A 10,854-nucleotide genomic window follows, 5' to 3' on the forward strand; every position below is an offset into this window, starting at 1 on the left:
ATTATTTCAGAAGTATCTATAGAATACTCTGAATACAATACATCACTAGTGAAGAATTTCTGAAGGAATCTCAACAGGAGTTCGTCAACCTGGGGGTATCATAGGAAGAATGCATGAACAATTCTTAGGGAAATATCTGAAAAGGTTCTTATGGACATTTCCAGAAAATTTCTTGGAAGAACTCCAGCGGAAGTTCCTGGACTATCCAAACAGATATGAATGGAGAAATTCCAGCAGGATGTCTTGAAAGAATCGCTAGGAAAATCCCTGGATAAATCCACGTAGCAAAGTAGGAGGAATTCTTGGAGAAACCCCTAGATACATAGCTGTAGGAGGAGTTCATGTAGAATTTTTTTGAAAAATAAATGCTGTAAGAATATCAGCAAAACTTTAGGAGGAATCCTAGCAGGATTTCCAGAACAAGTCTCAAGAAAAGCTTCTGGAGAAATCACAGGAGGAATGCCTGAAAAAATCTTAAAGAGACACACCTTAATGAATCGTTAAAAAAAATCCCGGAAGAATTCCTTTAAAAACTTCCGGCGGAATTCTTGGAGAAATACCAGCAAAAATTGTTACAAGAAACCACGCAAAAGTTCTTGAAGGAATCGCAAGAATTTTTTGGGGAATCCCATCTCGAATTCCTTAAGAATTTCTAATGAATACAATTCTGACAGCAATTTTTGAAGGGAATCTACAATACAAATCTCATAATAAATCTAGACCAACATGTAAAAAAGGGCGGAACAACCATCGCATGTCTCAACTTCTTCCCCTCCGTCTAGGTGTATTTCAATTTATTTATGCAAACTCATCCCGTTATCAGATAGAGGGGAGTCTTCTCTATCTGTTACTGGTCAGAGATTACATAAAAATGGGCCATGTGCTCAGAAGGAAGGGAGAAGCAAAAATTCGAAATGGTTGTTGCGCCAAATGTTAGTCTATCTGGATCAATCCAAACAAGAAAACCTAGAGGAATCCCAGAGATACCGGAAAGAAATAAATGGATTGACTTGTAATCCCAACAACAGGCAGCGTTTATTGTTTGTTCTGTTCCTGAAGAAATTCAGAAGAATAATCTTTAAGCCCATATAGCCGATGTGGTGAGCGCACGTGCAATCACCAAAACCATGCTGAGGGTGAGGAGTTTTATTCCCGGTTAGCTCAGAATTCATTTCACAATCGACATTTATTTGCAAAACAAACATTGGCTGTGGGGGATCTTAGCTAAAAATTGTAAAAGTTCTCATAAAATACTAAGCTGAGGAGCAGGCTGTGTCCCAGTTGGAGCGTTACGCCCAGAAAAGAGAGAGCTGGAATCTTTTAGCAATTTAAAACAATATTGGTTTAAAACATTGGCGAGGGTTGAGTGCTAAAATTGCCTCAATGTGTTGATTTGCAAAACAAGTTTGGCCGTTTTCAAAAATTACACGAGTTTTGTACATTTCGTAATTTTATATGACGCCTAAAGACATCAACTGCATTAATAATGATTATAAAATTGAAATTTTAAATGAAATACAAATTTATTTTTTTACTTCAAAAAAAGGCTGACAAAATCGGGTCAAAAAGCTGACAAAATCGGGTCCCCACTGTAGTACGCATCTAATCTCTTTGTCATCAACAACACAGCGCAGCAGTCGTGAAAAAGTTGCGACACTCATGGACCAAGAAAATGATAATTCTCGGTTTAAGCTCTGTCTTGATTCAAACCGGATAGACAGTAGCTTCTGTTTGGTCTTGGAATTTCTAATCCTAAGGGGGTAAAGCCATCGGAAAGAAAACTTTAAAAAGCTACTTCAACAAAATCCTCAAACTCGTTTTTGAATGTGTACTTTAGGTACACTCATTGCACAATTATGGATCACCCTTTCACAATTATAAGTCAGTCAGTTCACCATACAATTCAAATGGAATTGACTCATAATTGTGAGTGACTCCATCTTTGATTAACACCAATCGTGACAACTTCTTAGAACTCAGAATTCGAAAAGCCCTGTTCTATATACGTTGTTGAGCTAGCGGCTATAGTTCATTTTTACTGACAGTCTAAGGTTTCTGGAGGCTGTAGTGGCAATTTAATTAACCGATGAAGCACTCAGCGTACTTCTGGAATGGCATACGCCATGTCTCGAGTGCTTCGTTCAAACCGCTCATACATCATCAATCATCATAGCTTGGGTTCCTTTCACATTGCTCGACTGCAGGAAATGAGATAGCGGACTCTCTGGTTGAGGTGGACACTAGTGAAAGTGTTGTTTACGAGCGTCAAATACCTTTTGACGAATGTTTTACACTGAACCGTCAGGACACTTTCATCTGCTAAGTGTATAATTAGCATTAGTTAAAATAGTCTTTCTTGACAGTTCTCCAGGATTCCAGAATTTCAGCCGATTTTCTGGAATGTTCACGAGAATCCTTCCAAATTTCTTTACATTTTTTTTTTCGTAGGGGTTTTCGATATTGATACCAGAATCTCTCATGTTTTTCCGGAATTCCTCCTGCGTTTTTCCCAAAGAATTTGTCGTGGAATTACGTCAAGAATTTATCCCAAGATCTCCACAAGAGTTTGTCTCAGAATGTCGCAAATATTGTCGCGCAATTTCTCCTAGACTTTCTTTGGGGATTTCTCTTGAAAATCCGCGATTCCTTCCGGTGTGCCTCTTGGAAGTTCCTCAGGAGATCTTCCCAGGATTTTCCACAGAGTTTCTACAGGAGCTATGCTTGGGACTTACTAGAGCTTCGCCAAGGATTTTTTTTTACAATGATCCTCCTGTTATTTCTTCAAGATTTTTTTTTTAATTTCTGTGAGCTCTCTTCCAGTTTTTTCTCCAGGTGTTGGCCCTAGAATGTATCTCACATTTTTCTGGACTTTCTCCTAAGGTTTTCTCCGGACTGCCTTTTGGGATTTCTGCATGAGCTTTTGCAAATATTTTTCATGGCGTTCTTCCCGTCTTTCTTTTTCAGAGCCTTTTCCAGGCTTTTCCTTGTAGTTTTTTTATAGGGTTTCTTGCAGTGATTCTCTTCAGATTATTTTTTTTTTCAAAAGATCTTCTCTGCATTATTCTCAGAATTCGTCCCGGAATCTCTAACAGAAGATGTCCCGAGATTCTGGATGTTCCTCCTGAGATTTCTTGAATAATTGCTCCCGAAGTTCTTGCAGGGATTTTCCAGGAGCTTTTTCTAAATAGTGTCTCCTGAAATGACTTACGAAATTCCCAGAGAAATATGGGAAGGAATCCAACTGAAATTACAAAAAAAATCGCGAGACCTATGGGAGCAATCTCCAGAAGAAATTCGGAAAAAAATCTGGGAAAAACTGGAACATTTCAGGAAAAAAGTTCTGGGCGTAAACTCGGAAAAAAAACAGTGAGAAACTCTGAAAACCTTCAAGAGAAACTGCAATCAAAATCTAGCGAGAAAATCCAAGGGAAATATCGGAAACCTCTCTGGATGAATTCCCTGGATGAATTTTTGCAAGAATCTAGTAAAAATTTCGAGAGAAAATGTTGAAAAGCTATTCCGGAAAACCTCTTAGAGTTTCAGTAAGGAATGCAGAGAGAAACACTGGAAACATATTGGGAAAACCTCTGAAGGAAATACCAGAAACAATTCTCAGAAATGCTGAAACAACATCGGAAAAATCTCTTAAGGAATTAATTATGAGAGCAAATGCGTCAGAAACTTTTGGATGGAGTACAGGACAAAGTCGGAAAAAAAAACTACGACAAATAAAGGAAGAACTCGCGGGATGAATTTGTGAGAAATTGCCCAAAAATTTGAAGTAGAAATTAAGGTAGAAATCCAAGGAGAAATCCGGGAAAACATTCAATGAAAAATCATGTAGACTTCCGAGAATTTCGGAACGAATTCTGGATGAATTTGCAATCGAACTTTTAAACAAATCTCTGAAGAAATTCTTCTTCTTCTCGGCTTAACGATCCCCCGCTTTGGTTCCGTTACAGATTAGGACAAGGTGTTCGATCTTTGTAGCAAATTGTTTGGTTTAAGTGGCTTGAATCCAATTCAGTTTTAAACTTTTGGTACTCTTAAACTCGAAACAGGCCCAAGTACTTCACAAAACGAACTAACCAATGCATTTGTCTATATCTCCTTACATTAAATCCGGAGTAATTTGCGCTTAGGGCTTAACTGACCAAACATTAACAACATAAGAACATCTAATTTTTTTCGTTGCAATTAATTTTTTTTCCAAATTATTTTAAATTGTTCAGTATTTGACACAGCTGTGACATATTTTATAAATTTTCTTCAAATTTGATTTATTTTGCACAAAAAATTGTAAAATTAATAAGGCAATCCACGAGATTTTACTCCTGGAATATCATCATAATATCATATTTTGCTCTTGTAAGATCAAACTAAGGGGCTGTCCATAAACCACGTGGTCATGAGAGGGGGGGGGGGGGTTCGGTCAATGACCATTTTGTATGGAAGAAAAAAAAATTTGTATGGACTAATGACCACGCATGGGTGGGGGGGGCTGGGGTTGAGAAGTCTCAAAAAAATGACCACGTGGTTTATGGACAGCCCCAGCAGCGAGTTATTCGTTTGATCTTGAAATGTCAAATGTTTATGTTGTTCAGATGTTTCAGGAACATTTTGCAGATAATATTTTCAGTACTTTTATCTCATATGTATATCGATTAAACCAATATCACGTTTAGATCGCCAGTACTTCACCTCTACCCGGGTTACGCCCTCTTCGCAACTTCGCCGGATGTGATAGGAACAATTTGTTGTCGATCACACGCTAATATGAACCTGCTGCATAAAGTTTGATCAACTTGGTATCCACGACTCCAAATTGGACCTATCGATGTTTGTTTATGTTACGAATCACTTCAAAGCCATCTCGACTTAACTGTTCGCAAGTCGTTGCCGTCCGTCAAATGGGGCTCCCACGGTAGCCAATAGTACTTGATTTGGTTGTCGCCTGTGGCGTCTACTCTTTTGAAAACAAAGCTCCTCTATCGAGTCGAACATGAGGAGTGACGTTTGCGAATTGGAACTTGCCAGTGAACGAGAAGACAAACAGTAGGTACGGAATTCAAACGGATAAAGAGCCGTAGTGTTTGTTTTCTCAAAAAGTTCCTCGTTGTTGTGTTTGTTTGGTTTGTTCGATTTCAAGATATGGTTGGATCTGAATTCAACCACTGCATAAAAATGGATAGCCTAGCTAAAAGCTCGAACAAGACTTCCTCGTATTTCTCGCACTCTTATTGCTGTTTTTGTTTTAGTTTATTTATATTGATTCATTTTTTATAATTAGTTTGGGCAGTTTTACCGCATTTGAAGAAGCCTTCGTTTTTAAGAAAAAGTTTAAATTTTAGAAATTATCATCAGTAGCAAATTTTTGTCCCGAATCCAGAAAGAATCCCTTTAGGTTCTACATTAGAGGTTCAAGCTAGGTCTAAAAACTCCTTCTGTAGTTGAAGGATTTCTTTACAGTGGAGGTGAACCAGCCTCGGGCTGAAAATCTTCCTAATAAAGCTTCCTTTCAAGTATTTTCCAAAAGTTGCTTCATAAATTCTTACTGAAGTTTATTCAGGGATTCCTTCCGGAGTTCTTCTAGGTTTTCCAGAAGTTACTCGAGAATTTTTTCCCGGTGCTGCTCCAAGAGTTCCTCCTATGGTTTCTCTAAGGATTAATTTTGGAGTTATTTCAGGAATGCTTAAGTGATTCTTTCTGGAGCTACCCTAGGGACTCCATCTCGAGTAACTTCAGGATTTTTTCTTGAGCTTGCTTTCCAGGTCTACAGGTGAAACATCAAGAAATTACATTGCAGTTTTTCATACAAACTGTGGAGGCACAAATCTGACGAACGAAGCATATAATCAAGACGCACTTGTTTATCCTGGTTTTGCTGACTTGCAAAAAGAGGCAGCTTTTCCAAATCGAGCGCATTTGTCTACGAATTTTTAAGATTGATGCTCTTGAAAATATGAGCAGGGGTCCAAGTCGGCCATTGTGGCAGCCATATTTGTATTCTCTGATGTTCCTCCTTAAAGCTGCTTCAGCTTTTTTCCTCGAAGCTGCTCCAGCTACTTTTCCTAAGGTTGCCCCTAGGTTTCGTCCTGGAGTTGCCTCAAATTTTTTTTAAGTTGCTTGAGAGATGCTCAAGGGATTCCTCCTGGAGCTACTCAAAGGATTTTTCCTGTTACTCTACAGATTTCCCTTGAAGTTGCCTCATGGATTCTTCTGGATTTTACCTTCACGGATCCTTTCAGGATTTTCTCTAAGATTTGAGCTTGAGCTTGATTGACCGCCCGTGGATGCTACTCCAGTATCGCCAGACCAGCTACACTCACACAAGAACCAATGAGCCGGGGACTAGCAGGCATCTTCAGTGTGTGAGTGTCGGTGATCTTCTATTTTAAGGCGACAATGGTGCATGCCACGTCAGGCTGCAGGTCAATGTGGGGAAGGGAAAGGTAGTGTTTATTGTAATCGTTCGTATCCACAGCAGACCGAATATACCCGTGCGTTTGCATGAATTCATGCGGATGTCGGAGTGTTGGTGGGATACGGTTGGTTGGCAGAGGGTTCACACATTGGTGCGTGGATGCCAGGCGTAAGGTGAAAGATAGTGTGTTTAAGTATTACACTGAAGATAATGCGGCACAGTTCGCTGGATTGCAAATCTCGTAGGCGTTATCTGAAAGATTGACATTGTGCTGTGGAAGTTGGATGGAAAGGAAACGGCTTTTCTAACTCGTTTTTGTTCTAGCGATGGATTATACAGAAAGATACAAAGTAGGAGGAAAGGGACGGGCCACGGCCAGGGATTGAACCCAGATCTTTCATATCTTGCATACGAATCAGAAGCGGTAGCCACTAGACTAGTTCGTCTGGAGTTTCTTCTAGTCTTCCTAAAGTTGCTCGAAGAACACCTCTTGGAGCTACTTTAGGTATTATTTTTTCCGGAGTTGCTCCAGGGATTTCTTATGGATTTCATCGAATGATCCCACCTAGAGTTAGTGTTTCCTTCTGAAGCTGCTTCAGAGCTTCCCAAATTATTTCTCTTGGAGCTGTTCTAGAGGTTTTTTTTTATCTGTATTAACGAGATTTTCAGCCCTAGGCTAGTTCATCTCGGGACCCACGCCTTACTTCCCTTCCCATTTTGCGAGTTTGGCGGGAGTGGGATTCGATCCCAGGTCCTCGGCGTGATAGTCAAGTGTTCTAACCATCACACCAGGTCCGCTCCATAGCTCTAGAGGTTTTGTACAGCGTTGATCCAGGGGTTCTAGAGATTTTAGCAGTATTTGCTCCAAGCACCAACCAGACAACCAACGGGTACGTACAAACCAGTCGAAGCAACAAACAACGAGGAGTTCAGAACGATTTTGGAGGAGATGAACGCAGATGCTATCAAAATCTCAAAAATGACAAATTTTGAGTGGTTCTCCTATTGCAGCTGCAGAAAACCGACGATACACAGTTAGAAAAAATCACCAACTTCGGTAATGTTTCATCGAAATCTCAACCGTTAAGTTTGTTTTACAGGAAAAAGTCGGTAAAGGTAGCAACTTTTACCGAAGTTCGTTAGAGTTGGACAGATAAACGATAACATTTTACCGAAATTTGTTTTTTTACTGAATTTCGTTAAAAATCCATTACCGAACGCTCAGCGGTTGAGATTTCGGTAAAAATTACCGAACGCGATTTGCTGTTTATGTTGTATGTTCAGGATTTCTTCGGTTATTTGATTTCTAATTCTGTCAATTCACATTTTTGTAGTTCCGTCATTTTAGGCATGATTGTTTTACAACTACAAATGTTAAACTTCATTGCAGCTATTTAGGGCTAAAATTTCCCTACCCTAAGCACTTACATTACGACAAATAATCCAAACAAATCGTCCCATCACAACCGCTTCTGTCCGCGTCGTCTGTCGATCGACAAATCGATCGACTAATTTAGACGGCGGCGGCAGGTACAGCATTACCATCTAACAGCAGCCGGGCAGCAGGGCGGATATAGCGTGAAATTGTTAAATACCTTGTCGAGTTGGTCGGTTTGGATCGAGCGGATCGTCGCGCCGTAAGCGGACGATCACGAAGAGTTCGAGTCACTGCCACCATCATCATCATCATCACCACCAGTTGCGGCGGCGCAATCAAGGTTGCGTATTAGTTTTGGAGGTTGATGCTGCTGCGTCTTGCCAGGTTACTGGCAAGACTTAGTCCATCGCTCTGGAGAAGCTGCATGCTGCATGGCGGCCGTCAATTTGAATAATCGTACTTTGGTCGTACATCGCCCATCGCTTTATTGAACACAACGGACAATACCACCACCGTTTCGGACGGGTGTTGATTGACGTGATTTTTCCTCGGATGTCCAAATTGAGGTGTTTTTTCCTTGCAAATGCCTGAATTTTTCTGAGGTACCCCCGCGTAAATACACCAACAATTTGGTTGTCAATAATTTCGATTTGGACAATTATTGCGCTGCGCTGGCTGGGGTGATTTGCTGTTTGCGGGGAGTGTAACGAGTTTTGTGCTGTGTGTGAATCAGCATGGGGGGGAACCGATTTTCGGAGGCGCATTTGTATTGCGGCTAAGCAAGCTCGTACCTAACTTCAAACTACGCGCTCAATTACCTACGAATCGAATTTCGGCACAAATGTAAAAGGGCAGGTGTTCTGCACAGAGCCCCCCGATGATGATGGAGGCTTGATGACTGCTGTGATGCTGCGTCGACGCGTACGATCGAATGCAGGTGAGCACCAATTAAATCCGTGAAGGCCTACCTAAAGCTTTGTCGAGTGTTCACAAAAGACTGTGAGCTCGTAATTCACCTTGTCTTCGAATGTCATCATGATGTTCGTAAGAAGTGTAAACCTTTCGGAGTTGGATTCAATCAGAATCTATGGAGATCATGGAATCTTACCCACTATTCCAAGATACTTTCAGGGGTATTCGAAATCAGCCAAACTATCTATGGGCTCAGAGCTTCAGGTCTACAGTTGTGACAGTAGCTTTTGTCGGTACATTGAGTAACGTTGCATTACTAATCATACTAACTGAACCTGCTTGAAAACCAACATACATTGTCGTACATTCTTGATCAAGATCAAGATCAGTTCTTAATACCTACTGCCACAGTTATAAACCATATAGCTATGACTATGGCCTTCTTGGAACCGTACAAATGTTTACGTGATCCCGGACTTTAACCCTCAATCGTAGGCAAGAGTGAATCTCGTTACATCCGGTATTCTGTACCGAAATCCCTCACTTAAAAACCTGCCCCAGCATCCAACAATCGCCATCATAGGTCACGTGGATTGACACCAGTTCGCAGCGATCCGAGAGATCGGTAGTATCGGATAACCTTCAGAAAACTCAGCGTGAAGAATTAGAGCCCACAATAAGCCCGCATAAACAACAAGTGCCGAAGGAAGGGCACCCGAAACGAGGTGGAAAACAGCGTTTACTTTCAAAGGCTGCCCCCTCCTAAAAAGTGGGTAAGTGTGTAATGTGCGCTTCTAATGCCGAACTCCACGATGATGACGATGAAGAGATAGATGAACGTGATTTGTTGCCCCCCGTTCATCAATGGTACCGGTTCTTTGTTGTTTGGGTTACCTCCTTCATCACCTTCACCGCAAGCACTGGCACTGACGCCGCGGTGGTATTGCGAGGGAGGGTGAAGAACCGGTGCGAGACGCACCGCATGCAAAGATTGGATCTAAGTTCCTTCACAACAATCGCTCAATTTAAGACCGCGCAGATCGAATCGCTCATGTGTAGGTACAGCAGTACCACGAACGCGGTCCGCTCGCTCCTCCGTCAAGGTCATTGTCAAAAGTTCTCTTCTCGTGGGGAACCAGGCACCAGTACAACTCGAATCTTGCGGTGGCAGATATTAATCGATCCGAAGCGGACAAGTGCTCCTCGATGGTACTTGGGTGGACGGACGGATATACCGAACACATGACGACCGACGACGACGTCGACAGATCGAGTGAATGTGTGTGAGCGTTGTTATGGGTATTAACTTGAGACGGAGGACTTCTTTTGAATCAGCTTGGCAAGTTGATCGGGTCTCCTTCACGGTGCTTTGAATTCGGCTACCTATCGTTCCGGTACGGGTTTTTGAAAGGAACTACTGCAATTGAATTCAAGTGCATTGTTGATTATTTAGGTGTCTGTTTTCTGCACATTATTGGAGTGCCGAATTCAAATCATACGGTTATCTATGCTGATGCTCTCATGTTTATGCGGAGATTACACAAGTTTACAAAATAAAACGAAAGTCGTGAACTTATGTCAACGACCAAAATTTTTGAAGCACAATTTAGCGCTGATTTCGAAACCGACCTTCAAAAAATTTTAAGTAGAACAGTTTTTGAGTTTTAGCTCAATATCGAGTTTTACAACTTTTCAAAATATGTAATTTACTAAAATTCAAATATATTGCGTTTTGTTCAACCAATTTTAAATCTTTTTCCATAAATAAAAAGCTGAATACAATACCATTCGATCATCTGAATGCAGGTTTTGCGTCAGATTGATGAAATTCAAGATATCGGTGTGTTTTAGGGATAATCTCCTTAAATTTTAGCAAAATTCCCAAATTTTTTTTAAGAAATGTATTTTTTTCAGTAAGAAAAAACCAATTCAAAAATTCTTTCTCGACGTTTATTTGACATATCATATGTAGGCGATTTACAGTAAAAATTTCAGCTCAACCAGAGCATTGATTACGGAGAATAAGATGTTTGAAGTGAGCGACTTTGCTTAAAAATAGAACAAAAATCGATTTCAAATCATCAACTTTGTATGGAAAGTCGAAAAAATTTCCGCTCTACTGTAATTTTTTTCCTTAACG

The sequence above is a fragment of the Aedes albopictus genome, chromosome 3, assembly GCF_035046485.1.
Source record: "Aedes albopictus strain Foshan chromosome 3, AalbF5, whole genome shotgun sequence".
Lineage (NCBI taxonomy): Eukaryota > Metazoa > Arthropoda > Insecta > Diptera > Culicidae > Aedes > Aedes albopictus.